This window comes from Eptatretus burgeri, chromosome 2 (genome assembly GCF_056783735.1).
Source record: "Eptatretus burgeri isolate ZD-2024b chromosome 2, Ebu_testis_v1, whole genome shotgun sequence".
Lineage (NCBI taxonomy): Eukaryota > Metazoa > Chordata > Myxini > Myxiniformes > Myxinidae > Eptatretus > Eptatretus burgeri.
The window spans coordinates 114,135,834-114,163,806 of record NC_140962.1 but is presented as its reverse complement, the minus strand read 5'-3'; the positions used below and the strand labels follow the sequence as shown (position 1 = coordinate 114,163,806).

Sequence of the window (27,973 nt, the reverse complement as noted above, 5' to 3'; positions counted from 1 at the left end):
GCATGGAAGCACGAGTTGTCCAAGTTTGAAGTGGTTCCTCTGCACCAAGCTGTGTTCCATTGGTGGGTATCTTTCTATTTCTGGACCAAGCAACCAACCAACACAGGTCATTGCTCTGTCCCAAAGTGTGTAAAAACACCACCCAGATCCAAGTCCTTCGGAAAGAAACTCCTTCCTTTCCCGCTCAGAGGCAAACACCACCCGGAGGCAAGCCGTTCGGAGCGAAATTCCTCTTCCCGTTAACAAGATTTCAGGTCCACTGGATGAAAATTGACAATTTTATTCAAACGACCTTTTCTGATCTTTGACCTGAAAACCAGAAGAAAAACAAACAAACAAGTGTAAGTGAGCGCCGTCGGATTTTCGTTTTTGACAAAATGCGGATCACTGTGGTCTCATCGCCAGTGATCACTGTGTTGAAGAAGTTGGGATCGCTGTTCACAGTCTCCAGCATGTCCTGTGCGATCTCCAAACAGAGTTGCTTCTGTTCGATCGTTAGCAGCTTTGGCACGAACTTCGCTGAGAGTCTCCTTAAGTCCAAATCCTCAGTCACAATGGAATGAACGGATCCAATGCTGACGCCCGCCTCGTCTGCAAGTTCTCTGATCATGATTCGACCATCCTGCATCAGCAGGGTCCTCACTTGGTCAATGACGGTCTAATTTCGGGATGTTGAGGGCTTACCAGAACGTGCTTCACTTTCCACTGATGTGCGACCATCTTTGAAGCGGTTGTTCCACTCTTTTATCTGTTTGGTGCCCATTGCTTCGTTCCCGAAGGCCTGTTGAATCTTGCGGATCGTTTCGACTTGGGAATCGCCAAGCTTTACGCAAAATTTGATGCAGTAGCGTTGTTCAAGTTTTTCTGTCATTTTGTCAAAAACGAAAATCTGACAGCACTCACTTACACTTCCTCACTCATCGACGGTCTGTCGGCGACTGACAGCTTCTGCAGGCGGGAAAATATTGATGCATACGGATTAGGATCACCTACATACGTGCACCAAACCACGCCTCCCTAGCTTCATTTGTTTACGCACGAAAAATTAAGGTTGGATACTGTTTGAACACACCTCGTATAAACGTACATATATACAGATATACAGTATACATATGCATATATATATATATATATATATATATATATATATATATATATATATATATATATATATACACATGCATATATATTATCCCTGTGCCGTAAGAGGCGACCAGGGTTGCGTCAGGAATGGCATCCGGTGTAAAACATGTGCCAAATCACTATGCGGATCATGCGGATGATCCGCTGTGGCGACCCCTAACGGGAGCAGCCGAAAGAAGAAGAAGATACACATGCATATATATATATATATATATATATATATATATATATATATATATATATATATATATATATATATATGTATATATATATATATATATATATATATATATATATATATATATATATATATATATGTGTAGTTGAAACAAACTTTTAAAAATCAATTTGTGCTCAAAAACAATGCAACACACATTTATCATTAATAAATGTCAGACAGACTGCACTAATTCAAGCACCAATAATAGAAAATCTCCTGACTGGTAGGGGTGGGGGGGGGTACAATGGGGACATTTTTCCCCACTCAGGGATGGCCAAGGAGGTCCCTCTCCCCATCCCTCCCATCAAATTGCACCTTGGTTCACTCTGTCTGTCAACAGGAGTCAGTCTATGATTACAATGCTTGGATGAAGGACACAACTGCTCTGCAGATCTTGCCATGCTGTATAACCCCCCGGGGATCTTTGACTGGTCGAGGGTTAAACATGACCATCACCGCCGCGCCTCAGCAGATTGTGCCATTTCCTGTGTGTTTTATATTTTACGGCGATGGCCCCGCTTCACACAAGAGCAACAAACGCTTCATTGGCTTGACCTGTGACCTCCTGAGCCAGAGTGGGAGGACAGTCAACTCATTCGCAAGACAGACTGGGAAATCTCACGCACGTGAAGATGGAAAAATCTGACACATTGAACCGAAAACATTTAAAGATTCTATGAACGTGGTGGTGGACAGCAGACTTGAAGAACTGCAAGGAAGAACACAAGAAACTGACTCAGGAGAGTGAAGCAAGGGAAGGTGGGAGAAGGTGGGGGGCTGGAGACAGTTCCCACTGAGGAGATATTTCTCAAAAGGCCACCATGATGCAGGCAGGCAGCCTCAGACATAAAAAGACCTCCAAACAGAGGAAGAGCACCAGACAGGAAAGTAAAGTCCCAAGGGTTGTCGATCAGGGTCAATGGCTGTGGGATTAATTACTGGAGTCACCTGGGAAAGTAAGGCAAGACTGTCAGACATTTGTGAGGGGAGAGAGGTAGTTAGTTACATTGAAGAGATATTTCTCCAAAGACTGACATGATGCAGGCATGTGGCCTCAGATAAATATCTGGAAAAGAGCAGAGGAAGAGCACGAGACAGAAAAGTAAAGTCCCAAGGGTTGTCGATCAGGGTCAACGACTGTGGGATTAATTACTGGAGTCACCTGGGAAAGTAAGGCAAGACTGTCAGACATTTGTGAGGGGGGAGAGGTAGTTAGTTGCATTGAAGATATATTTCTCCAAAGACCGACATGATGCAGGCATGTGGCCTCAGATAAATATCTGGAAAAGAGCAGAAGAAGAGCCCCAGACAGAAAAGTAAAGTCCCAAGGGTTGTCGATCAGGGTCAACGACTGTGGGATTAATTACTGGAGTCACCTGGGCAAGTAAGGCAAGACTGTCAGACATTTGTGAGGGGGGAGAGGTAGTTAGTTACATTGAAGATATATTTCTCCAAAGACCGACATGATGCAGGCATGTGGCCTCAGATAAATATCTGGAAAAGAGCAGAAGAAGAGCACCAGACAGAAAAGTAATGTCTGCAGGATAGAAGATCTGGGTCTTTAGGGGTCTTGGAGGTTCGTAAGGGTCTTCAATGGTCGAAGGGATCTTGGAGGTTCGTAAGGGTCTTCAAAGGTTGAAGGGATCTCAGCAGTCGAAATATTTAAAAGGTACATACTAATAGTATGCAATTAATATATGTACATGTAGTCAGGGTGCAACTAACATTCAAACTACGTAACTGGACATCTTGTGACATGGCTTCACGGACAGATGGACGACTTCACAGACATTGTCAGTGGGGGGTCCGAATGGGCCAGATCCCGTGGTTTCCTTGGGTATGCTCCTCGTCAATATGGTGGCTTTGGGCTCAAGCCTCGAGGTAGCCAGACCCCACGAGAGGCTGGGCGCGTCACCGGCCGCCAAACCAGGCGGACCTGGGCTTCGCTTGCTTACGGCTCCCGAAGGAATTCCGATTTGGCTTGCTTGTCCCGGCCCTGGCTTGCGGCGGCTGGCGAGGGTGGAAGGCCATGGCGGAGTCTAACTCCGCCAATGGTTTCCACCACTCGTATTTGATCACACACCCGGCCGGCATTCCCTTCGGCAGTTCAGTTACATGCTTCCAGGGAATGCCAGACGATCTTAGAGATTGGATGATGACCTGTCAGGCCACAGACTACATCCTAATGATGGGTGCAGATCCCGTGAAGCACTGGTGAATTTTGCCAGGAACCGTCGGTGGGCACGTTGCAAGGTAGCCTCAGCAGCTCCACACCCCGTGGAGGTTGACAAGGGGAGTTGATGCCCAAGCGCCGATCCTCCACATCCTGGATCGCTTTCGCAACCTCGAGATCCGTGCAATAGACTGGGGTCAGGCCCAAACTAGGTGCCAGTGTGCTGCGGAAGAGGAGAGGAGTTCCCCGCCCCATCCCCTTGTAAGAATGGGACTGGGGGTCAGCTCAGTACCACCTCACAGTGGCACCATGGTGGATCTGATGTTCTGGCCCATGTATATATTTTGCTATACATTGATATCATGTGAATCATTGAAAATTGACGACTTATGTGACGTTGATTTCTGACCTATTGACCTGAAAAACAATGGGCTTCGAGCTTGTCACTACCTCTACAAGGTGGTGAAGCTTCGTAAAGGTCGGAGTAAAAATGTGAGCTTTAGTCGATTGACAATCAAACATATAGCATAACAGACTAGACCAACCAATATCCTTACGAAGCGATAGCGAGCTCATTGGAAGTGGAACACACCCTCGGTGCTCGAAACGAGTCTGTAATCTTCCATAGGAAAAGGTCCTCAGATATGTATCTGGATCATAGATGCAACTAATTTTCTGCCCGCAAAAAAGCTGAAACTTGGGGGAAAATCAGCCCCCATCTTACAACCCCAAAACCTCCTCCTCTTCTTCGTCTTCATGTGTCTTATAATTTGAAGCGATATTTGTCCGACTGCATGTTATCAGTCATGATACAATTAGCAGGGATATTACAATGAATATCAGAGAGATGATGGAGCGTATTATCTCGAGATGTGGATTCTTCTTCTTCTGCTTCTTCTCCTTCTTCTTCTTCTTCTTCTTCTTCTTCTTCTTCTTCTTCTTCTTCTTCTTCTTCTTCTTCTTCTTCTTCTTCTTCTTCTTCTTCTTCTTCTTCTTCTTCTGCTTCTTCTCCTTCTTTTTCTTCTTCTTCTTCTCCTCCTCCTCCTCTCTCAAATCCCAATCTCTCTGGAAGGGGAAAGATTTTGCATTAATTCATGGAAGACATCACATGAGTCAATTTATGGGTTTTACAATTTCCCACTTTACTTGGCAACCTCAAAAACAGCAAGAAACTTGCAACTAAAACAGGATTGATAGAAATTCCACAGGACATTCTAATGCCACCAAATGAGTTGGTTATATGACCACTGTTATACGACGTAGTACAAGTTAAGCTACTGGACTACGAGTGATCGATGGTGCGCCATTACAAATCCCCACATTTCCCACCTAAAGCAAAGTTGAAAGATGGCGAAAAATTCCATGAGGAATGACTCAATACCCAATATCAAATTTTGAGTTAAAATTTTTTTTCCCGTTTTGACCCATGTGACCCAAAGTCCCCACCCCTGGGGCATGAACCGGGAGTCAAATCCCCCCAAAAATCGTTACATATTTCAGGCATGGATGTGCATCATTCGAAAATGTTAAAAAATGTGCCCGTGATTGAATATTTTTGGTATTTTACCTTTTGACCCCGCCCGGGGGTACGGGGCCAAAAATGACACTGTGATCACACATTCTTGCCATGTGATGATCATAACCACGAAGTTTGGTGAATTTCTGAACTATTTCGGAGGAAATAGCGTGACATATGACGGATGGATAGACAGCCAGTTGGAGCCAAAAATAATATCCCCTCCATTTTTTTCAAAAAGCATGAAGATAAAAAAGCATCTTTCACACATGTGGTTCTCTTTACTGTATCATAATGCACTACTCTTTTACTATTTAAACAGACTGCTCTCAATTCGACCTGTCCTTCATACCTTGCCTAAAAATATCCAACTGTTACAGAGTTTATTCTCTCTGGTCTCTTAATTCATCTTCATTGCATCCATCAAGAAATGTCTTCAATCACAACTCCGACCGAGAAATTAAAAAAAAAAAACAGTTTGCTATGAATGTTCGCTTTCAATCAGCCATTATTTTCTTCCAATTTCAGTGCCAACTCACCCCTCTCACCCCTCACTCAAAGCAACCATCACACTCTTCTCCCTCCAAGCCTCCCTCTCACCTCTCTCAAAAACTCCCCCCTCACCTTTCTCCCACCATTCACCCCCTCACTCATCCTTCTCAAAGTTGCCCCCCATCTCATCCACAAAGCTGCCTCCTTCCACTGCCATCTCACCTCAATCTCTTCACTCCACCTCCTCAAATCCTCAACCACCTTCTTCCACCTCTCTTCTCCCTCCTCTCCCCCAGCACCACAGAGCCTTTTCTCCTCCTCATCCGGCCCCCTCCCCGAACTATTCTGCAATCCCCCACACTCTTTCAACAACCCTCCTTACCTCCCCCTCGTCCATTGTCCTACCCTCCCCTCCCCTCCCACCCCCTGCACCCAAAGCCTCCTCCCCTCCCTCTTCATTAAAAGTGTGGACCTCAAATATCTGGGGCCTTCGCTCAAACCTTTCAGATCTTTCCATATACACACACACACACACACACACACACACACACACACACACACACACACACACACACACACACACACACATATATATATATATATATATATATATATATATATATATATATATATATATATATATATACACACAATTCCAGGCAGACATAATCTGCCTAACAGAAACTTTCCTCCCCCAAGGTGTGTCTGCCTCCCAAGTATCTCTCCCCGGTTACTCCCTCCTCAGGTATGACAGACCTGAGCCTCGTCCTGGTGGAGGAGTTGCTCTCTTCATCAAAGACTATTCCTCACTCTCCATGAACTGCCCTCACTCCCCCACACCCCGAGGAATACCTCTGGCTACGGCTTCCCCTCCACTCCCACCTCATGTTTATATGTGTACTGTACCGTCCACCGAACAGTGATGACTCCATCTACACCTGACTATCCGAAAACATGGACCAACTTCTATCTTCTGATCCAAACTCTCTCTTCCTCATATGTAGCGACTTCAATTGTCATCATGCCAGTTGGCTAGGTGTGGGTATCACTCTCACCTGTCATGGCACTTCAGCAAAAGCTTTCTGCTACTCATTGGGACTGACTCAATCGGTCAACTTCCCGACCCGGATCTCAACCAATGGTGCTCCATCTCTTCTGGATCTGATTTTGACAACTTTCCCTGACAATATCTGCTGCTCTTCCTCCACTGCAATCGGTTCTTCTGACCACGTCCTTGTCAAAGTGGACATCTCTCTGGCTATTATCAGAGAACCACCTCACCGCCGTCGAGTCTGGCATTTCACTCAAGCCGACTGGCAGGGTCTCCATGCAGCCATCAAACTTATAGACTGGTCTCCTATCGCTACTTTCTCCAACATCAACTCATCCTGGGAATTCTTTCAAAGAAACTTGCTCTCCCTCATGCACAGATTTATCCCCTCTCGGCTTCAGTTGTCCTACCCTTCCTCCCGCCCTTGGTTCACTGAAGTTTGTGGCGAGGCAGTTGTCCTGAAACAACTTGCCTTTGCCTCATGGAAAGCAAACCCAAATGAGGGTAATCTCAGTTCCTTCCATAAAGCTCAGAACAAGTGTGTATCTACCCTCAGGAGAGCCAGAAAACAACATCTTTCTAATCTCAAGTGTGAACTTTCAAACCTCTCTCCCTCCTCAAAATCATGGTAGCATCGAATCAAATCTGCTTCTCGTGTATGTTCCCCCTCCATCCGCTCCCTTACCTGAAATGGCCGCACAGCTGATACCGCAGTTGAAAAGGCTGAATGCCTAAACTCGTTGTTTGCAGCTAATTCTTGTGTCCAAAACCCATCACTTTCTCAACCCACCTCACCCAGTCGCACCCAACTGTCCATGGACTCTGTGTCCTTTCCTCCTGATAAGGTGGAGAGCTTGCTGTCAAACCTCGACTCAGATTCTGCAACCGGTCCAGACGGCATTAGCCCACGTGTCCTAAAAACCTGCTCTTCTGCTCTTGCTCACCCTCTCTCTGTTCTCTTCACCCACTCATTTGCTCAAGGTCATCTGCCATCTGCTTGGAAATCAGCAAACATCACTGCCCTGCATAAAAAGGTGCAAAAACAGATCCCTGCAACTACATACCAATCAGCCTTCTCCCAATCATCAGCAAGGTTATGGAATCCATCATCGCTTCAGACATTAAATCCTTCCTCTTCTCCAATGGCTTGATTTCCAATCTTCAATTTGGTTTCAGACCAGGTCACTCTTCAATGGATATGTTGCTTCTGCTCTCCCAACAATGGATGGAGGTCCTCAATGCCAGACAGGAAAACCGAGCCATATCCCTGGACATATCACGTGCTTTTGACACAGTCTGGCACCCTGCCCTGTTCAGGCCTGTCACATTTGCTCTACGGTGAGGATACGGAGGCCGTTCGCCCTCTGAATTGACAGATACGTGCGGCGGCCACAGAGTTTCTGCGGTGGCCTTAGGGTGGCTCTTCGCCTTTTGGCTATATTTTACAGGTCGTAAGGTCGCCGTGGAATTATAACGCGGAGTTACAACTTTTTTCATTTCAATGTTCGACGTAGCAATTCGACAAGCCGAAAAAAAAACTGGTAAAAAAAACAAAAAACAAATTAACCCATTCGTTACCGTCCGTCTGTCCGCACGTTCGCCTTAGAGCCCCCTGCGGTCGCCTTGGGGGCACCTTGAGGCTACCTTGCGTCTGCCTTGAAAATTCTATGGCCGCCGCAGGGCCCCCTTAAGGTCACCGTGCGACATCAAATCAAACACCGTACGGCAACCCCACGTTTTCGGTCTCCACAATTTCTAAGACTTAAGGCTTAAGTCACATTTGCTCTACGGCGAGGATACGGCGGCCGTACGCCCTCTGAATTGACAGAAACGTGCGGCGGCCGCAGTTTCTGAGGTGGCCTCAGGGTGGCCCTACGCTGTATGGCTATATTTTACAGGCCGTAAGGTCGCCGTGGAATTACAACGTGGAGTTACAACTTTTTTAATTTCTACGTTCGCCGTAGCAATTCGACAAGCCTATAAAAAAAACTGGTAAAAAAACAAAACAAAATTAACCCATTCGTGACCGTCCGTCTGGCCGCACGTTCGCCTAAGGGCCCCCTGCGGTCCCCCTGCGGTCGCCTTGCGGGCAACTTGCGTCTGCCTTGAAAATTCTATGGCCGCCGCAGGAACGCCCGAAGGTCACTGTGCGACATTAAATCAAAGACCGTACGGCACCCCCACGTTTTCGGTCTCCACAATTTATAAATACGCCGTGCAGCTACCCGAAAAATAAAAACATATGTGACTGCTACATTGTGTGACCGTGGAAATACTGCGGCCGCCGTATAATTGCTAGTGGTCATAGATTTTGGAGACCCCACGGCCGCCGTAGAAAATGTGACGTAGGCCTCACCAAACTCTCTTCCTATGGTATCCAAGGCCATCTCCACTCATGGCTCGCAGACTTCCTCTCCTGTCGCAGTCAACGTGTGGCCCGAAATGGAGTTCTTTCATCCCCTCTTCCTGTCCAGGCTGGAGTTCCTCAAGATAGCGTTCTGGGCCCTGTTCTTTTTCTGGTTTTCATCAATGATCTCTCCGACTCTCTGGAAAATCCTCTATATCACTTTGCTGATGATTTCACCCTCTGCCGTACCATCGGTCATCCCTCAGAACAGCAAGCAGCAGCTTCTTCGCTCACTGCAGATCTGGATAAAATCACAAACTGGTCCAACACGTGGAACATGTCTTTCAATCCGGACAAATCTCACACTCTCACTATGTCTCTCCGAGAGGACCGTTTAGAACCCCCCCCCCCCCATCCACTTTCTCAACAATCCTCTGGAAGAAGTCCTTTCTTTCAAGCTTCTGGGTCTCACTATCTGCCATGACCTTTCCTGGGAAAGCCACATTTCAAACCTCGCCTCCAAAGCCAGTCGCCGACTGGGAATTCTCCATCGTGCAAAGTCCTTCCTCGGCCCACCTGAACTCCTGACCACTTACAAAGCTTTCGTCCGCTGCCTGATGGAGTACTGCTCTCCCCTCTGGGCTGGCGCTCCTGCCTCCCACCTTCCTCGGCTTCCCGCTGTGGAAACCAAGGCATTTTGGATCATTGGCATCTCCCGCAATGAGGCTGAGTCTTTGGGCCTCTCACTCTCTCTCACCGCAGGCTGGTCTGGTCGGTGGTCTTTCTGTCTTCTACCTTCTCCTCTCCAGCCTCGCTCCCCCCTGCTCTCTCTGCGATTTGTCCCCACCACATTTCCGCAGAGCGCTCAAGGTCCGCCAACAACCCCCTTCTGGTAAAACTACCAAAATCACGAATCACTGCTCACCTTCACTCTTTCATTCCTCTTTTTTCCCACCTTTGGAATAAACTCCCTCACTCTATTCAATCCCATTCTTCCCTCCAGGCCTTCAAAACAGCTGTTCACCACCACCTCTCATCATCCCCCATCCAAATCCTCGATGTTTTCTACCCCTGATAATCCACCCAAGCCCACCTCCTTCAAATTCCCTGCTTTCCTTCCTGGAAGTCCCTGTAATGTCCATCTTGTATTCCCCATGTTCCCTGTCCCATCCCTCTCCCTTCCACAGATCTCCTAATGTCTCTGTTCCCCACTGTTTTGTCCTTCCCACTCCTGCCCCTCTTGTCTCATGCCCCCCTTGATGTGCGTTGTGTGTTAGCTCTCACACGAGCCTCAACAAGGTATACAAAAAAAACAAAAAAACAAAAAAACAACAACACAAAATGCAAAGCCCATCCACGTTTGCTTTGTATTAGAAATAAACTTGACAACAACACTTCGAAAAACAACTAAACAGTAAACATTATTTAGTGTTCTCCATATTCTCTTATATATAAAGGTTTGTTGTAAATTTGATTACAAAAACTCAAAAAGGTTATAGCTTAGCCCGAGATAGGCAGTGACTCACACAGAAGCGATTGCAAACCCCCGTCACCTTCAGTGTTGAGGACGGGCTAACAAGCGGAGGTGATCATAACCCGGTTACAATTGCAGTCCCTCAATATTAAATTCTTAATGACAAAAACTATATCATCATCTCAAGAGGACCATGTCGCCTCGTTCGGTGAGGCGAATATTTGTAGTTTTGAGGGTTATCAATTCCATCTGCTTGATCAGACAGCATTTAAACAAGAATTATTGATTGATCAGACAGTATTTAAACGAGAATTATTGATTGATCAGACAGCATTTAAACGAGAATTATTGATTGATCAGACAGTATTTAAACGAGAATTATTGATTGATCAGACAGCATTTAAATGAGAATTATTGATTGATCAGACAGCATTTAAACAAGAATGATTGATTGACCAGACAGCATTTAAACAAGAATTATTGATTGATCAGACAGCATTTAAACAAGAATGATTGATTGATCAGACAGTATTTAAACGAGAATTATTGATTGATCAGACAGCATTTAAACAAGAATTATTGATTGATCAGACAGCATTTAAACGAGAATTATTGATTGACCAGACAGCATTTAAACGAGAATTATTGATTGATCAGACAGCATTTAAACGAGAATTATTGATTGATCAGACAGCATTTAAACAAGAATTATTGATTGACCAGACAGCATTTAAACAAGAATTATTGATTGATCAGACAGCATTTAAACAAGAATTATTGATTGACCAGACAGCATGTAAACAAGAATGATTGATTGATCAAACAGCATTTAAACTAGAACGGCACTCGGGAGAGAGCTTTCTTCCATCAGGATGAACAGTTTATGTTTGTATCCCACCGATAGGATGGATATGCATTCAGACCGGAACCAAAATCCAATCGACTTGTTCTTGTCAGCTCATTCCAACTCATCCAGCAAATTGTCATAAGCAGAGGTGGCGTAAGTCATTTGGGCCATGCAAAGCTCAACGGTGGAACAGTGTGGCCTCTGTGAGCCCTGCCAATCTGTCATCATGCTAAAATACGTAATTTGGCATCTGTCTGTCTGACGTTGATGTATTTGGTTGTTACTTATGCAATCTCAACCAACCAAACTTGCCAAGGAGACTAGGGGTCACATGGCAAAGGTTGTAGCAACTTAATTCGCCCCCCTTATCAGTACCTCTTCAAAGGTGGGGCGACACAAATTATCTTCGAAAATGTGTTTCATGTAGCGCCACTCCCGGTCATCGTATGAGACGGTATTTCGAGTGATGCTTCAGACACCTTAATTGTATTATGTGTAAGAGGACTCCAAGTTATTTTTGTACTCGCTTCGCCAATGTTGCTTTCGACTCGACTGCAATATATAGCACCTTCATATATATTTTGCATCTCGATATATTGTTGCGGTTCTCGGAACCACATGCATACAACAGATAGTTGTCCCGAGTCAGTTATGCCATTAATATACATACAGATAGACCCCTTCCTTTTGTGTAGTGGGAGAACAAGGGAGTGCATTGCGATGGGCTATTAGTTTGGATTATTAACTCATTTTCCCCTCCATTCCACTTTCCACTCTCCTCAGATCACTCCTGAGGGAAATCTGCCTCGCTTTCCCCCTCGTCTCATTTACCACAGAGTGACGATCCACGGTGCCTTCTGCCTCGCTTTCCCCCTCGTCTCGTTTGCCACAGCGTATTACACAGCCAGCACGACGCCCATGCAGCACGAAACACGTGCTTGTCCCTCGTCTCATTTACCACAGCGTACCGTCCTTCACCGAACACGACGTGCAGTTCACGATGACCCAAGATCTCAGAGCGAACACCACCGGGATCCACAAGCGGCTCTGAAGGAGGTTGACCGCATCTTTGCTCTTCGAGTCCTCACTGAACGCAGACGAGAGTTTCGGCAGGGGCTGCTTGCAGCCTATGTTGATCTCTGTAAAGTATTCGATACAGTGAATAGGGATGCCCTCTGGAGGATTCTTGGTCTTTGTGGGGTGCCACCAAAACTGATCGATCTGATGTCTGAACTCTACTCTGGTACTGAGAGTGCTGTGAGATGTGGTGGTATCATCTCTGACTTATTTCCAGTTGTTACTGGAGTTCGTCAGGGGTGTGTACTGGCCCCCACACTTTTCAGCACTTGTATGGACTGGATTTTAGGGAGGATGTCGGAGAGATCAAGCTGCGGTGCATCGTTTGGAAATGTCAAGATCTCTGACCTTGATTTCGCAGATGATGCAGTCATCTTTGCGGAGACTTTAGATATCCTTCCGGGGGCCCTCGAGGTGCTGAATGAGGAGTCGGAGCCACTGGGATTACGGGTTAACTGGGTCAAAACTAAGATCCAGGCTTTCAATGACATCTTGGATGCTGCTGTCCTGTCTGTGCCTGTTTGTGGTGAGGATGTTGAGGTCGTGGAGAGATTCACGTACCTTGGCAGTGATATTCATGTCTCTGCTGGCTGTGAATCAGAGGTCAATCGAAGTCTGGGTCAGGCCTGGGGAGTCATGGATTCACTGGATAGTGAAGGAGGCCAATGGGTGGAGGAGGCCAATGGGCTGACCACATGCCTCGTGGTTGCAGCAGGTTCTGATCAGCATCTCAAGGAGGTGGGAATGGGCCAGACATCTGCCTGGGGGATGGCCAGACAGAGGCCCCTGGAGTACCGGCAGAAAGTGGACGCAGTGACGCGCTGCTCTGGTGCATGCTTCCATACCTGATCTGACTCTCCCATAAAGCCAACATTTGTCAAGTGCTGTAGAGACTGTTGTCCTTCCGGCAGGTTCTCCCTTCTCAGCCAAGAAACTCTGTAGTTCTTTCAGTGTGGTCATTGGGTTCTTGTTCACATCCCTGACCAAGGTCCTTCTTTGCCCTATTGGTCGGTTTGGCCAGACGGCCAGCTCAAGGAAGAGTATGGGTGGTTCTACATACTCTCCATTTTGTAATGATGTAGCTCACTGTGCTCTTGGGAACTTTCAACACTCTAGAAATTGTTTTATACCTTCCCCAGATCTATGCCTCCTCACAATTCTATCTCAGAGTTCTACAGACAGTTCCTTGGACTTCTTCGTAGAGTTTCTACTCTGACGTGCACTGTTAACTGTAGGACATTACAGAGAAAGGTGTGTTTCTTTCGAAACCATATCCAATCAATTGAATTGGTCAAAGCTGGACTACAATCGAGTTGGAGACATCTCAAGGATAATCAAAGGAAATTAGATACGTCTGAGCTCAATTTGCAGTGCCATAGCAAAGGGGTTGACTATTTATTGACCAAAGACATTTCAGCTGTTCATTTCTAATTAATTTGAAAAACCTCTCAAAAAATAATTCCACTGTCATTATGGAGTATTACGTGGAGATCAGTGACAACAATTTAAATATAATCCATTTTAAATTCAGGTTGCAACAACAAAATGTGAAAACGTCAAGGGGTGTAATTACTTTCTGAAGCACTGTATACGTGCTGTGATTAATTGTTGTACATTGGTGTAATTCCATGGTGTTCTCTCCTTATAAATACCTGTTTGCCTGCCATTGTAAATACTTTTTTGTTACTGCCACGAAAAGCCATTTCTATGAGAAACTGTATCCTTACTTATTCTGTCCGTTCTGATGGTGGCACAAGATTGCTGAAGTGTTTGGGCAGCTCGGACTCGTTATCGAAGATCGATCTCTGATGCGGTTAAGGCATGACAAAACTATAATGGGCACTCTGTAGAGCGCATACCTTCGCCTCCGCTACTTTTTTGTTATTGGCATGAGAGTGGGGGGCACAGAACAGTGAACATTTTGGTGTTGGTTTCATGCAAATCGGTTTTGATTTCCGCATATTTTGAAAGGTCGTGACCCCACTGACCTTTGACCCCCAACCGCTAACAAGGGTAATGACGCAATTGTGTCATGTCACCCATCACAAGATTGGGCAATGAATTCTGAATATTTTGGCATCGGTTGCATGCCAATTCGATCAAAATTGACCGCGCTATGGTAAAAATACGAATTTGACCTTTCCTTGATCCTGACCTTTGACCCGATCGCTCCCAAAATCTAATCAAATGTTCCTTGGATAATAACCCATCATCCCACCAAATTTCAAGCGATTTGGTTTCATACTTTCTGAGTTATGCGAATAACAAACAAACACACACACATACATATTCACAAATAAATAAATAAAGAAATACACGGCGACCAATACATAACCTTTCGCAGAATGCGAAGGTAACAAACATGGGCGCGAAGATCCGGCCAGATTGGAGAGTTGCAAGCAGCGTCTGTAATCTCTCGAAGACACACCGTCCTGTCGGAGTTATCCAGAGGGGACGTCTCCATTACATTATCTTAGGAATAGCCGATACTGTGCAGTTTACAAAAAGGATGGTGTGCATGTGTGTCTGAAAGAAATGTGAGGAACAGCAATGAAAAAGAGGTGCGTGCGTGCGTGCGTGCATGCGTGCGTGCGTGCGTCCAATCTGACTATCAAGTTGTGAAGGGGTCAATTTCAGTTTATTACTTAAATGATTGATTTTTGTCACTTCGGCAAGAAGAGCTTTGGCAATGTCAATTGGGGAATTTGTACCAACTACTTCGTTTATTTTGGGCAGCATCTCGTAAATCTTCCTCAATGTGTTGCCGTTGCTGTCGGTCAGCTTCAGAGGGACAATTCTAAAGAGGAAGATCATTATAGAAAACTTGGCAAAACGCACTTGAAAGCCTTTTTCACCTCCAAGGCTGGAGGAGCTTTCTTCATGTACAACTTGATGCCCAACATTCCTTGTTGGCAATGGACAACTTATCACGATTAAAATATAGAATTCAAAAACATTACACCGGTTGCTGAACATTTAACGAACACGGGAGGCATGAAACCTGGAGTGAAGTAAGATACAAGTGATTATTATTGAATCACAAATATGGAGATCATTCAGTTTGTTTGTCCAGCTTAGAGAAAACAAACAATGTTCGTGCATTCAGAAGTGAAGGCAACACCAACGAATATCGCTGTACAGCAAACAAGTTTATGATTGGACGAATTAACCAACGAGGGAGGAGTGGGGGGGGGGGGCTAGCATGATAGAAAGGAGGTCTATGCACTCACCTCTGACCTCTCTAAATGTAGTTGCTAATTCTAGCACAAAACTATCAGTCTTACTTTGGCAGCACAAGAGAATACTAATATAAGAAGTGACTATCAGGGATGACTCTTCGCGGTGGCTGTACCCCCCCCCCACCCCCCAACGTAAGATGGGAGCCAAATATTCTCCACTCTTCCCTTCTGCCCGGATTGGTCAGGGCAGCGTGTTCACTGTCAGAGCGCCAATCGCCAGACTGGCACATTCTTTTTGTCTCTGTCTCTTCTCTCTAAATCTGTCGTGGCTCTGACTTCACGAATGCTGGGGTACACCTGAAATTTGGGGGTGGGGGGTCTCTGGGTCGCTCCTGGGAGTTCAGTCAGCTGTCTCTGTGCCATGGGCCTGTTTGAGAGAACTGTCTGGAGCTATACAACAACAACAAAGAGAAGAATAAAATGGAGAGAGTGATCCACCGTGAAAGATCACAAGATCCTGACGTAGATCGAAGTGTCAGCACCTTGCGATCTTTCACGGTGGATCACTCAAACCATTTTACATTGACCCGTGTGGCCCGAGTTCAAATCATGGCCCAATTATAAACGATCACCCTGGTGCTTTGCATGCAAGGTGGTACCACCCCTCAGATGAAAAGTAAACTGGTAGTCCTGCCTGCAAGCATTAGTTGGTGGACATTGAAGATCAAATGGGTTCGTTTGTGAAGATGTGACAAATTATTGCCAATACATGAACAGGTTAAACGTTCCTGCCAGAACGCACAAGGGCACTGCATCAGCAGCACTGCCAGGCTTCAGTTATGATACAATCAATCCTCAGCTCCAAATTATTGACTTCTCACAATCTCTACAAAGTCCTTTTGGCAGTTCAACCACAAAGCAATCTTCACTTTTGCTGAAAATACCTGTGATTTTTGGAGAACTTCTTCTTCTCCTTTTTGTCCTTCAACTTGTTGCAAATATGTTGCAGGACGGTTGCAGCGCTCCCCTCATGTCCTTTTAAAATAAGCACACTCTGTTGTGTGGACTTGTTTTTGAAAATCTCAAATTGTTTGAGAAGCTCTTTCCACTGGGTTTCTGTGGAACAGTGAAACGATGGACCAGTCATTAGAAATGTTCAAAAAGGAAACGCAAGCATCAAAAAGCGAATTCATAAATATCAATGAGCGCGTACCTCCGCCACTCAATGCCTGATCCACGAGAACGTATCGTCGGGCCCAATACATTTTTCAAATATTGTGCTATATATAGTTTTTGGCACCAATCTCTCAATGGAATCACTTTAAAAATTAAATGTCTCGTATACGGATCCAGATTCGGATCTTCACACACCGAACCTGTCCACAAAGTTTCATCAGAATCCGTCCACAACTTTTTGAGATATCCTGCACACAGACAGACAGACAGACAGACAGACAGACAGACAGGCAGGCCAACAAATAGACAGAGAGTGAAAGCAATACCTCCTTCACCTTTGATGGTGGAGGTAATTAAACTATTTTTATTTTTATTTCTCTCTATCTCTATCTCTATCTCTATCTCTATCTCTATCTCTCTCTCTCCTCTCACCATCTGTCTCCCAAATATATATATATATATATATATATATATATATATATATATATATATATATATATATATATATATATATATATATATATATATATATATATATATATATATATATATATATATATATATATATATATATAACTGGAAGAATCCTCCTATCATGTGCATCCTGTGGCTGCTAGTTGCATCATTGCTAGGAGTGCAGTAGAACCGCTGATGTAATAACCCCAATGGGTGAGCTGGAATTTGTAATTTAGTAATGGTGTTTATTTGTCTGTTTTGTCTGTGTGCAGGATATCTCAAAAAGTTGTGGACACATTGGGTGTGTGACAAGGACGAACTGATTAGATCGTCTCGAACTGATTAGATTTTGGTGAAGATCCGAATCCAGCTACTGGAATTTAAAAAAAATGATTCTTCACCATTGAAAGATATGGCGAAAATGATATATAGCACGATGTTTCAAAAAGTTGTGGATGACTCGGACGAAACTTGGTGGACAGTTTGGGTGTGTGGCAAGGAAAAATTGATTTGATTTTGGTGACGATCCAGATTCGGATCAGACTACTCGAATTTTAAAGTGATTTTTCACCATTGAGAGATCGGGCAAAAAAAACGAGATATAGCACGATATGTCAAAAATGTATTGGACCTGATATGTTCCCGTCGATCAGGCATTGTGGGGTGGAGGTATGTGCTCTACCGAGTGCCCTTCCAGTTGCTGCTATTGTTATTATTGTAGATTGTTTCTTTCTTTTGTCTCTCTTGCATTTTGGAGAACAGGACAAGTCAGGTATGGGAGCATGCACCAGAGCAGCGTGTTGCGGCATCCACTTTCCGTGAGTATCCAGGGGCTGACCATCTGACCATCCCCAAGGCAGATGCCTGACCCATCCCCATCTCCTTGAGATGCTCATCAACCTGCTACAACCACGAGTCAAGTGGTCAGCCCGTTGGCCTCCTCCACTCACGAGGCTCCCTTGCTGAGAGAATCTGGTGAGCAGGACCAGCATCAGGAAAACGAGCCACATGTCCATACAGCCGCAGCTGACACTCACGGACCATACAGGTAACAAATCTCATCTGTGTCTCTCTCATCAACTGCTCGTTGGACACAAGGTCTGATCAGCCATAGCCAAGGATTCTCGGAAGAGACCTGGTACCGAAGGAGTTAAGTCTCTGTCTCAGATCCGTGGTCAGAGTCAAAATATCACATCCGTAGAGCAAGACTAGAATCACCAAGGACCTGAAGACTCAGACTTTTGTCCTCCCACACAGGTACTGACAGCGCCACACCCCATGAACCAGTGACTCCATGACTCCCCAGGCCCGACCCACATGTCTATTGACTTCTGGCTCACAACATGCAGAGACATGAATATCACTGCCAACGTAAGTGAATCTCTCCATGACCTTAACATCCTCACTACAAACAGGTACAGACAAGATAGCAGCATCCAAGATGTCACTGAAAGCCTGGATCTAAGTTTTGACCCCAGAAACCTGTAATCCCAGCATCTCCAACTCCTCATTCAGTGCCTCGAAGAGAACAACTGGACGGTAACTTCGTTTACTTTTTTTGTAATCCTGCAGGGATGCATTATTGTCCACTGTAAATTTTATTTGCGTCCACCATATAAAACACAATGTGTGTATGTGTATTTGTTTGTGTGATGTCTGTCCCCCTTCAAAAGGATGATTTAAGAACCTGAGTTTTAAAGGCCAATCTTTTCACACGACTGTGTTCACTAGGGTCTAGTTTTTCAGGATAAAAAAAAAAATGCAAAAAACATTTTCCATTAAAGTGTAATTACGTCTCTTCTTGTTGAAACGTAGACGGCAACTTTACTCCATAAAGGTATCTTAACAAATGCAGGAAAAAGGACTTACTGGAATCCGGGAAATCCTGTTGCTTCTGAACATCCTCCGAATGATCCCTGTGTAAACATGAACACGTTTATATTTTTAATTTTGAGTCATCCAAGACAAATATTAGTTTGTACATATTTCACACACTCAGATTCTGACACCCACCGCCACCCCCGGACACCTGTGACCCTCCAGGAAATACACACTCCCACTCTCCCACATCCCTTATAGCATCACATATTTTGTGTACGGTTCCAAATGAAAGAGCTTGCACATGTATCACATGACACAACAGACAATATGATACAGTGTAGTTACCCTCGCCAAAGGAGAGGGTATTCCATTTGGGTCCGTTTGTCTGTCTGTTTGTCCACGTGGAATGTGCTAATGTAACCCACAAATGCCACCTCATGCTAAGTCAGTACCTAGCTTTTCTCATTTTTCAACAAAATATGTCTATAAATTATGTACAATTAGAATGTGAGTATGTCTATAAATTACATTCGATAAAACCACACCAAACAAGTGTGGGCGAGAGAATGCAATCTTTTTGCTCGTTTTAATTACCTCTGCCACCGAAGGTGGATCGAGGTTATGATTTCAGCCCTGTGTGTCTGTCTGTGAGCAGGATATCTCAAAATGTTGCGGATGGATTTGGCCAAAACATGGTGAACATGGGTGTGTGAAAAAAAATTGATTCAATTCTCCTGAAGATCAAGATCTGAGTGTATTTTTTTTATTTTTAATTTGCAAGTGATTCTTCACCATTAAAGAGACGGAGCTAAAAACAAGACGTAGCATGATATTTCAAAAAGTTGTGGACGAGGTATGACAAAACTAGGTGGATGGGTTGGTTAGGTGGCAAGAACAAGCCGGTTAGGTTTTGTTTCAAATCCGGATCCAGATCCGGTCTATCAGTGGGATACAAAACGTAAACTGTTCACCCTGGCACAGGTGTGCGCACGACCCAGTGCTGTTATAATTTCACATGAAATACAATCAATATAAGGATGAGTTTTTCTCACCACTTACTTCTCCTCCTCCTTGTCCTTCTTCATCAACCTTCTCCATCATCGCCTGATTCGAAAAAGAAGATGAAAAAGTCAGTTTGTTGTCCATTTGGGGAGAAAGATTCACCCAGAATCACTAAGAACATGATATAAAAGATTGAGCTCAACAATGAAAAAAATAAGAACAAAACAAGTTTTACTTACTGGAGTCGTGTGAAGAAATGAACCATTTTCATTCCCATATTTGCTGATTTGAAATTGGAATCTTTTCAATTTCTTTCATGACCTTGAAGAAAAAAAAAAATAAGAGACCTTTCAAGAGCACAATATCATTCAAAAATGTGCTGAACTTGAAATCATATGTTTCATCGATACCTTTCCATCCAACAAGTGGAACTGCAACTCTGCTCTGCCCTCTACCTTTCCCCGCCCTCCCAAACCCGAATATAAAAAAACGGCACTCGGGGAGTGCATACTCTCGCCTCACGCATTCATTCTGAACAAAAATACCATCGTTAACTGAAAACGCCACAATTATAGCCCACTGCTGTTATGGACAACTATTGGGGATGCCTCCTTGACATAATCGTACCCCCAACGCAAGACGGGGGTCAAATCTTCCCCACTCTTCCCTGTTGCACGGAATTGGAAGGGCAGCACGGTCACAATCAGAGCGCTGATCGCTCGGTCCCCATGGAACTCCCTCACCATCCCTCTCATCTTCCACATGAACAACTTGCACAAACACTCAAACCACCACACATAATTACACTCACACACGCATCACATATCCACAACAAATATTTATATTTTTTCTCCTTCTTTGAGGAGTGGCCTTACTCTGGCAACTCTCCCCTTTCCCCTCGTTCTAGCTAGAACTGCTAGATACATAAAAACTAACCCAGGACACACCACAGCAGACATTTGCCCAACATGTAAAACTCACGTCACTAGCTCCAGGGCTAGCCGACTTTTTGGCCTATTTTGACCTATTGACCTCAAAAACAAAAGACTTCTTGCTTTTGACGAGCTTTACCATGTGGGGAAGTTTCGTGAAGATCAGTTTAAAATTGTGACATGTCGGTGATTGACATACTAACAGACACACAGAATAGCACGCAAGACCAGCCAAAATAACTCCAAAAGTATTCCATCTTCCAAAATAACAAACAGATAGACGGGGGTGACAACATAACCTCCTTCCACATTCGGTGGTGGAGATAACAACAACAAAACAACAACTATTATGGTCTACATATCTTATAATTCATGCACCCAATCATGTGACATAGTTTCTTGGCATGGGTTATGAATGTTATAAATATAATTATTCACTCACATCGGGTCAGAGATCAGACAGATGAAGATTCAGATTTTCAGATAAGGATTTTAAACTCAAGCAATAATGGCTGGAATACTTCACCGATGACGTCCTCGTTATCTCTTCATATACCCCATGGTGAGTTGATAACATATGGCAAGTTTCAATTTTTTTTTCTTTGAGCGGTTCAGGAGAAAAAAATGTCACAATATCTCCCTTAATCCAATATGGCTGCCATATGGTGTTGCCGATGACGTCAGAGTTAGCAATAAAATATTCTCCATGGGGGGTCCCTCTGTTCAAAGTTTTTGAAGCAAAAATATTTCGACTGGACAGACAGACAGGGGCATTTTAATAGTCTCACATCCCCTTCATGGAGAGATTAACAGAAGGATCATTAAATACAGTGTGTCAGGCTGATGTGGTTATAGGGAGAGGTTATGTGGTTATAGGGAGAGAATGTGTGGATATAGGGAGAGGTTATGTGGCTATATGGAGAGGATGTGAGTATATAGGGAGAGGTTGCGTGGTGTGATCCTCAAAAAAAGAGTCCTTGTCCTAATGAATCAAGATTCTTTACCAAAACGGAGGCGGATACGTCAAGTCCTGGGAGAACTCTGTTGCACTTTCTAAAACCCGAATTATGGAGATAACAAACAACACAGACAAGTCACGACACGCAGATACTGCTGTCACAATGAAGCTTTTTGTGTGCGTGGGATTTACAGGATCCATCCACAACCTTTTGAAACAACCTGCACACAGACAAACAGACAGAAAGGGGTGAAAACATAACCTCCTTCACCTTTGGTGGTGGAGGGAATAATCTCGATGTGGCCTCACTAAATCCCGACACAGGAATTAAATTAACTAAAATCCAGTGCAGGAACTTCTAAATCAAAAGCACTATATAAGAAATTTATTCATTGCTATATGATTTCACTTGGGATCGTGAGATTGCTGCATACACTGAATGAGAAGAATTTGGCAACATAATGAGCATTCACAATGATGGGGGAATTAACCCGTCCATAATTCTGGGAGAATTAACCCATCCACAATTCTGGGGGAATTAACCCGTCCATAATTCTGGGAGAATTAACCCATCCACAATTCTGGGAGAATTAACACGTCCGCAATTCTGGGGGAATTAACCCGTCCGCAATTCTGGGAGAATTAACCCGTCCGCAATTCTGGGAGAATTAACCCGTCCACAATTCTGGGAGAATTGACCCGTCCGCAATTCTGGGGGAATTAACCCGTCCACAATTCTGGGAGAATTAACCCCTCCGCAATTCTGGGAGAATTAACCCGTCCGCAATTCTGAGAGAATTAACCCGTCCGCAATTCTGGGAGTATTAACCCGTCCGCAATTCTGGGGGAATTAACCCGTCCGCAATTCTGGGGGAATTAACCCGTCCGCAATTCTGGGGGAATTAACCCGTCCGCAATTCTGGGGGAATTAACCCGTCCGCAATTCTGGGGGAATTAACCCGTCTACAATTCTGGGGGAATTAACCCGTCCGCAATTCTGGGGAAATTAACCCGTCCGCAATTGTGGGAGAATTAACCCGTCCATAATTCTGGGAGAATTAACCCGTCCACAATTCTGGGGGAATTAACCAGTCCGCAATTCTGGGGGAATTAATCCGTCCGCAATTCTGGGTGAATTAACCCGTCCACAATTCTGGGAGAATTAACCCGTCCACAATTCTGGGAGAATTAACCCGTCCACAATTCTGGGAGAATTAACCCGTCCGAAATTCTGGGGAAATTAACCCGTCCGAAATTCTGGGGGAATTAACCCGTCCGCAATTCTGGGAGAATTAACCCGTCCAAAATTCTGGGGAAATTAACCCGTCCACAATTCTGGGGGAATTAACCCGTCCACAATTCTGGGAGAATTAACCAGTCCGGAAGGATGGTTTCTTTTCTCGTAGCTTAAGTACTTGGAAAATGTGTTTTGAACAATATGCTCTTCCATAGTCACCCTTGTCAAATTTCGACGTAAATATTTTGAAAGTGGAACATCAAACCCGTCTGTCCTGGTTGTGAAAGATTTGAGCCAACAACGAACGCATGCTTTATGAGCTGTCCATCCCAACTTAATACAAACGGTAATAAAGAATAAGGAGCAGAAAGAAATGTGGCAAAGACAGGTGGTGGTTTATTTAATTGCCCTGCATATTAATGCTCCATACATCTCAACCTTCATTTTATTTCTAAAATACATTATATACCGTATAACTCAACAAATAACTGAACAATTATCTTGTACAACACACACACACACACATACACTTGGTGGTGAAGGGGAGGTGGCACACTTTTCAGGAACCACTGTGTTGACATTAAATAATAGATCATCATAGCCAAGTAAGATCATACATTTGTAACATCACAACAAATTGCAAATAGATCTCAAAATTCCCTTTTGAAATATGCAGCATGATTTCCATTTAAAATATTTTAATTAGAAGAGTACTTGAGTATATCTTATTGTTGAAGTAATCGTGGCGTCAGTATTAAAATGCAAATTTTCCAGATAAGTTCACCGGTTAATGAAACGGTCAAAGTGGTATGAACAATGATATTTTAGTTCAACAAAGTAATCTTAGTTCTCCTTACCTCTGCAAGTGATGCAGGGTTCCCTTCACCAGAATCAATGAAGTCGCTGATGTGGTGCTGTTTCCTTTCGAAGCAAAATCTCACAAAGTGCTAGTTATGGCAGTACCATGGACGGTCAGCACTCTCAAAGAGACCATCCAAAAGCTTCTGCAAAGCAAACCACATAGTTTGTAAATGTCATTGGTTTAATTATAAGATTGTTACCTCCACCACTGAAGGTGGGAAAGGTGATGTTTTCACCCACTGTCTGTGAACAGGATGTCTCAAAATATAGTGGACGGATTGGGACGAAATTTGTTGGTGATGTTGGGTGTGTGACAAGGACGAAATTTTGGTGAGGATCCCGATCCAGATCTGAGAATTTTTTGAAGTGATTGTTCCCCATTATGATAATGGGCTGAAATCGATATATAGCACAATATCTCAAAAAGTTTTGGACGAAACTTCGTGGAGAGGTTGAGTGTGTGAAAGGAATAGTTTGTTCAATTTTGGTGAAGATCCCAATCCAGATCCGAGAGTTTTTCATTTTTTTGAGCGATTCTTCTTTGGGGGGCAAAAACGATGTATAGCACGAGATTAAAAAAAAGAAGTTATGGACGAGTTATGACAAAACTAGTCGGATGAGTTGGTTCGGTGACGAGAACAAGCTGATTCGATTTTGGTTCAGGTCCAGATCCAGATCCGGCCATTCAGTGGGATACAAAACGTGACCGTGGTTTTGGAAACACGAACATTTGTATAACTGTGGTTCTAAATGTGATTGAAAAACAAATGAAGACCATTTAAAGCAGAGGTGTCCAACCTTATTTTTTTGTCAGGGGCGACATTGCAATTTTTGCCCCATCTTGAGGGATGTGAGCAACTTTTTGAAGGACAAAGCAATGAAGTCTCATTTTTTTTTTATTATTTCTCAAAACAACAACAAAAAAGTGCATTTTATGAAAAAAAATATCAAATGAGAAGACTCATTCATTTGCTTACTTTCTCATCACTATATTAAACTGATTTAGTGAGACATCTGACATTGTTTTTGTTTGTACAAGTCATCAATGTCGGCCCGCGCACTTAATGTAGCGATGTGGAGCATTCTAGATGGATGTCTGTCTGTCTGTCAGGAGTGATGTTGATTTTGTTTTGGTATTTTTCTTTCTTGAGAAAAGTTCTTTGCAGCAATATGTGCTGCCAAACAGGGCAACAAATTGAAGAGCATGTTTTGATAGATTAGGATAACACTCTGAGAGAATATTGGCTATAAAATGTCAGAAGGTCATGCACTGAGAAAGCTCTCTTCAGGTCACTGTCATTTTGGATCTCAATTAGTTCCAGTTGGAACATGTCATGAACATCAGTGGCATCAGTTCCAAATGGATCTGCAAACAGCTTCAGTTCATCACATTGCTCTCTGAAATCCGTCAATCTTTCTTAGAAATTGTCTCTCAGGCTGCTGATAGGTGCAGAATATATTTCATGGTCCATTGTCACAGCATGCCTTGTTGATAGCATTGTGAAATGGACAACATTCTTCATCATCAACTGTTTCTGAATGAACTCAAACTTCTGTATGAACATTTGGACATACAGTACTCGTATAGTTTGCTTACAAATTGATCCTTTCCTTGTCCTTTCACATTCAAGTCTGCAAGATACTTGATGATGCCAAGTCATTCGACCACTCATCATTATCCATGAAGCTTACATCCTTTCCTTCGTTTGTCATGAAGGTTCTTATTTCTTCAACCAGTGACCAGAATCTGGCTGGTGTGGCTACCCTGCTGAGCTAATGAATATGGCTGAAGGAAATGACATCATGGTCTGATTCCACCTCTGTAAGAAAGGCTTTGGACTGTCTCTGATTGGGTCCCCTGGACCTTATGGAATTGACTGTATAAACATGCTTTTCCATCACATATTTCATCTCCAGGATCTTTGTACACAGCTGTTCTTGGTGAATGATGCAGTGATAACTTCATGGAGACACTCATTTGAGCATTCGACTAACTCATCCATTGTGCTTGCTTGTCATCGCAGGGCTGTTTGACCATGCAAAACTTGTTGGCTGGAAGATTGAATTTCACCAAAATACGTTTTAGTTCATCAAAAAATGTCTTGTCCCGTTGTTGTTCCTGTCATTGTACAAAGGTCGAGCAGTTCTTCAACAACTTTGAAAGTTTTGATGACTCTTCGTACAAAAATTACCAGTTGAGATGTGTCACTCACCTCTGTGCTTTCATCGAGCGCTAAACTATAAAAGTGAAAGCCATCAACTCCTTTGACCATAGAAATTTGAATGTCCCATGCTGGGTCATCTCCTCTTCTAACAGGTTCTGATGTGAAAGGCTGATCTTCCCTTCCATCGACCTTTTGCCAGGACATACCATAAATGTAAATGTACGCAAGCAGTCTTTCACAAATTCCCCATCAGAAAATGGTTTCCCTCTCTTGTCCATTGCTTTGGCTATCAAAAAACTCATCTTGTTCACTACCACAGAACTCTGGTTTGCAGCGTTGAAGAAACATCGTTTCCTGATCACATTTTGTTTCAGCGAGTTTAGTCGAACGTTCCCCACCTGACATGTGAGACTGTCAAATTTTCACGTGTGTTTTGTGGAATAATGTCGCTTGATATTGTATTCCTTGAAAACGGCGATCTTCTTTTGACATATTAGACACAATATTGGCTCCGTTATGATCGATAACAAAAACATCATCGGTCCAAGAGCCTTTGAAAACTGGACATTCAGTATCAATTCTCCTTTTCTTGCTTGTTATCAATAAAAGGATTGTACCTCATATCACATGATGCTGTGGCCCACCTCCTTTGGTTTACTGTCTGCGCTTTAGAAAACACGTGTTTGACTTGGACTTTTTCATTTATTTTTTTAATATTTTTTTTACATCGAGGCTCGTAGAAGAGCAAGTAAAAATCTTTCATATGCAGGTTAGTGGGTCGGATATGAACCTTTGGTGGGCCGGACTCTGGACCCCAGGCCAATATGTTGGACAACCCAGATTTAAAGGATGTTTGTTTTATGGCTCTAAACAACAAACAAAAGCTCCTTCCTGTAGCATCATGATTGTAGCTGCCTGGTTTTGGCTAAGTGGTTAAGGTGCCTGGTTCAAGATCTCAGGGTCTTGAGTTCAAGCCTCTGTCAAGCTGTTGAATTAACACCATGTGGGTTGACTCTGCCAGTCATCCTTCTGAGGCAAAATGAGTACCAGTTTTAATGGTAATGGGAGCATTGCATCCGTGGCACAACTTCACCCCCAGAAAATGATGTCGCCAAGCAGCCATAGGCTGCATACAAATAAATAAATAAATGATTGTAGCAGCAGAAAATAAAAGGAAAATATTTTGCAAAAAGCAAGGAAAAAGTAAATACCTCAAGTATTGTTTGTTCGTCTTGACAATAGTAACCTGATTAAAACAAGGAAAGGGGAAAAGGGGATTGGGAAAGAAAAAGGTAAGGGGGGGGGAGAGGAGTGAGGAAGTCATATTAAATCAAATCATTTCAAAGCTTACACAGGTTGAGAGCATAAATCTGGTGATCTCCATGATGCACAATGATTTGGTCAAGACGCTGTGTACATGTGTACGTGAGGTTATACTGGAGAAATGGGAAAGCAATATTCTTTTAAAACATACACTGTAATTGCTTTGAATCACACAACACTGTCAAAATATATGCCAGAGAAAATGTGTTTGGTCCATTACAACAAATATCAAATCTATCTCAAAATTCGCATTGACACATGAAACACAATTGGGGAAAAAAATCCAAAAATGAAAATATCATTTGAGAAGTCATCGATATGTTGAATTCAAAGTGAAGTTGGCATGAAATGCAACAAATCTAAATCAATCAGTGCACCAGTTAAACAGTGAAAGTGATATCGGTGATGGAATTTGCATTAAAAAGGGCATCGAAGTTATTCTTACCCCTGAAAGTGAGGCATATTCTTGCCACCAGCAGAAAAACCAAGAAGAAAAGACTCCAGTAAATGATACTGGAAACAA

The 27,973-nt window shown here is 43.6% G+C and overlaps 1 long non-coding RNA gene across 2 annotated transcripts; it reads right to left on the bottom strand.

Moving 5' to 3' along the window:
* Positions 1-3,839: 3,839 nt before the first annotated feature.
* LOC147032867 (uncharacterized) lies at positions 3,840-27,973 on the bottom strand. 2 transcript variants are annotated; one of them, XR_015052173.1, is made up of 8 exons: positions 27,896-27,973; positions 27,339-27,373; positions 23,959-24,105; positions 20,214-20,295; positions 20,032-20,076; positions 19,021-19,067; positions 16,464-16,635; positions 3,840-4,601 (listed from the first exon to the last, which is right to left on the bottom strand). It is a non-coding gene; the product is annotated as an uncharacterized LOC147032867 (long non-coding RNA). The 2 variants fall into 2 exon arrangements; XR_015052165.1 differs by lacking the exon at positions 3,840-4,601 and having other exon boundaries at positions 16,427-16,635.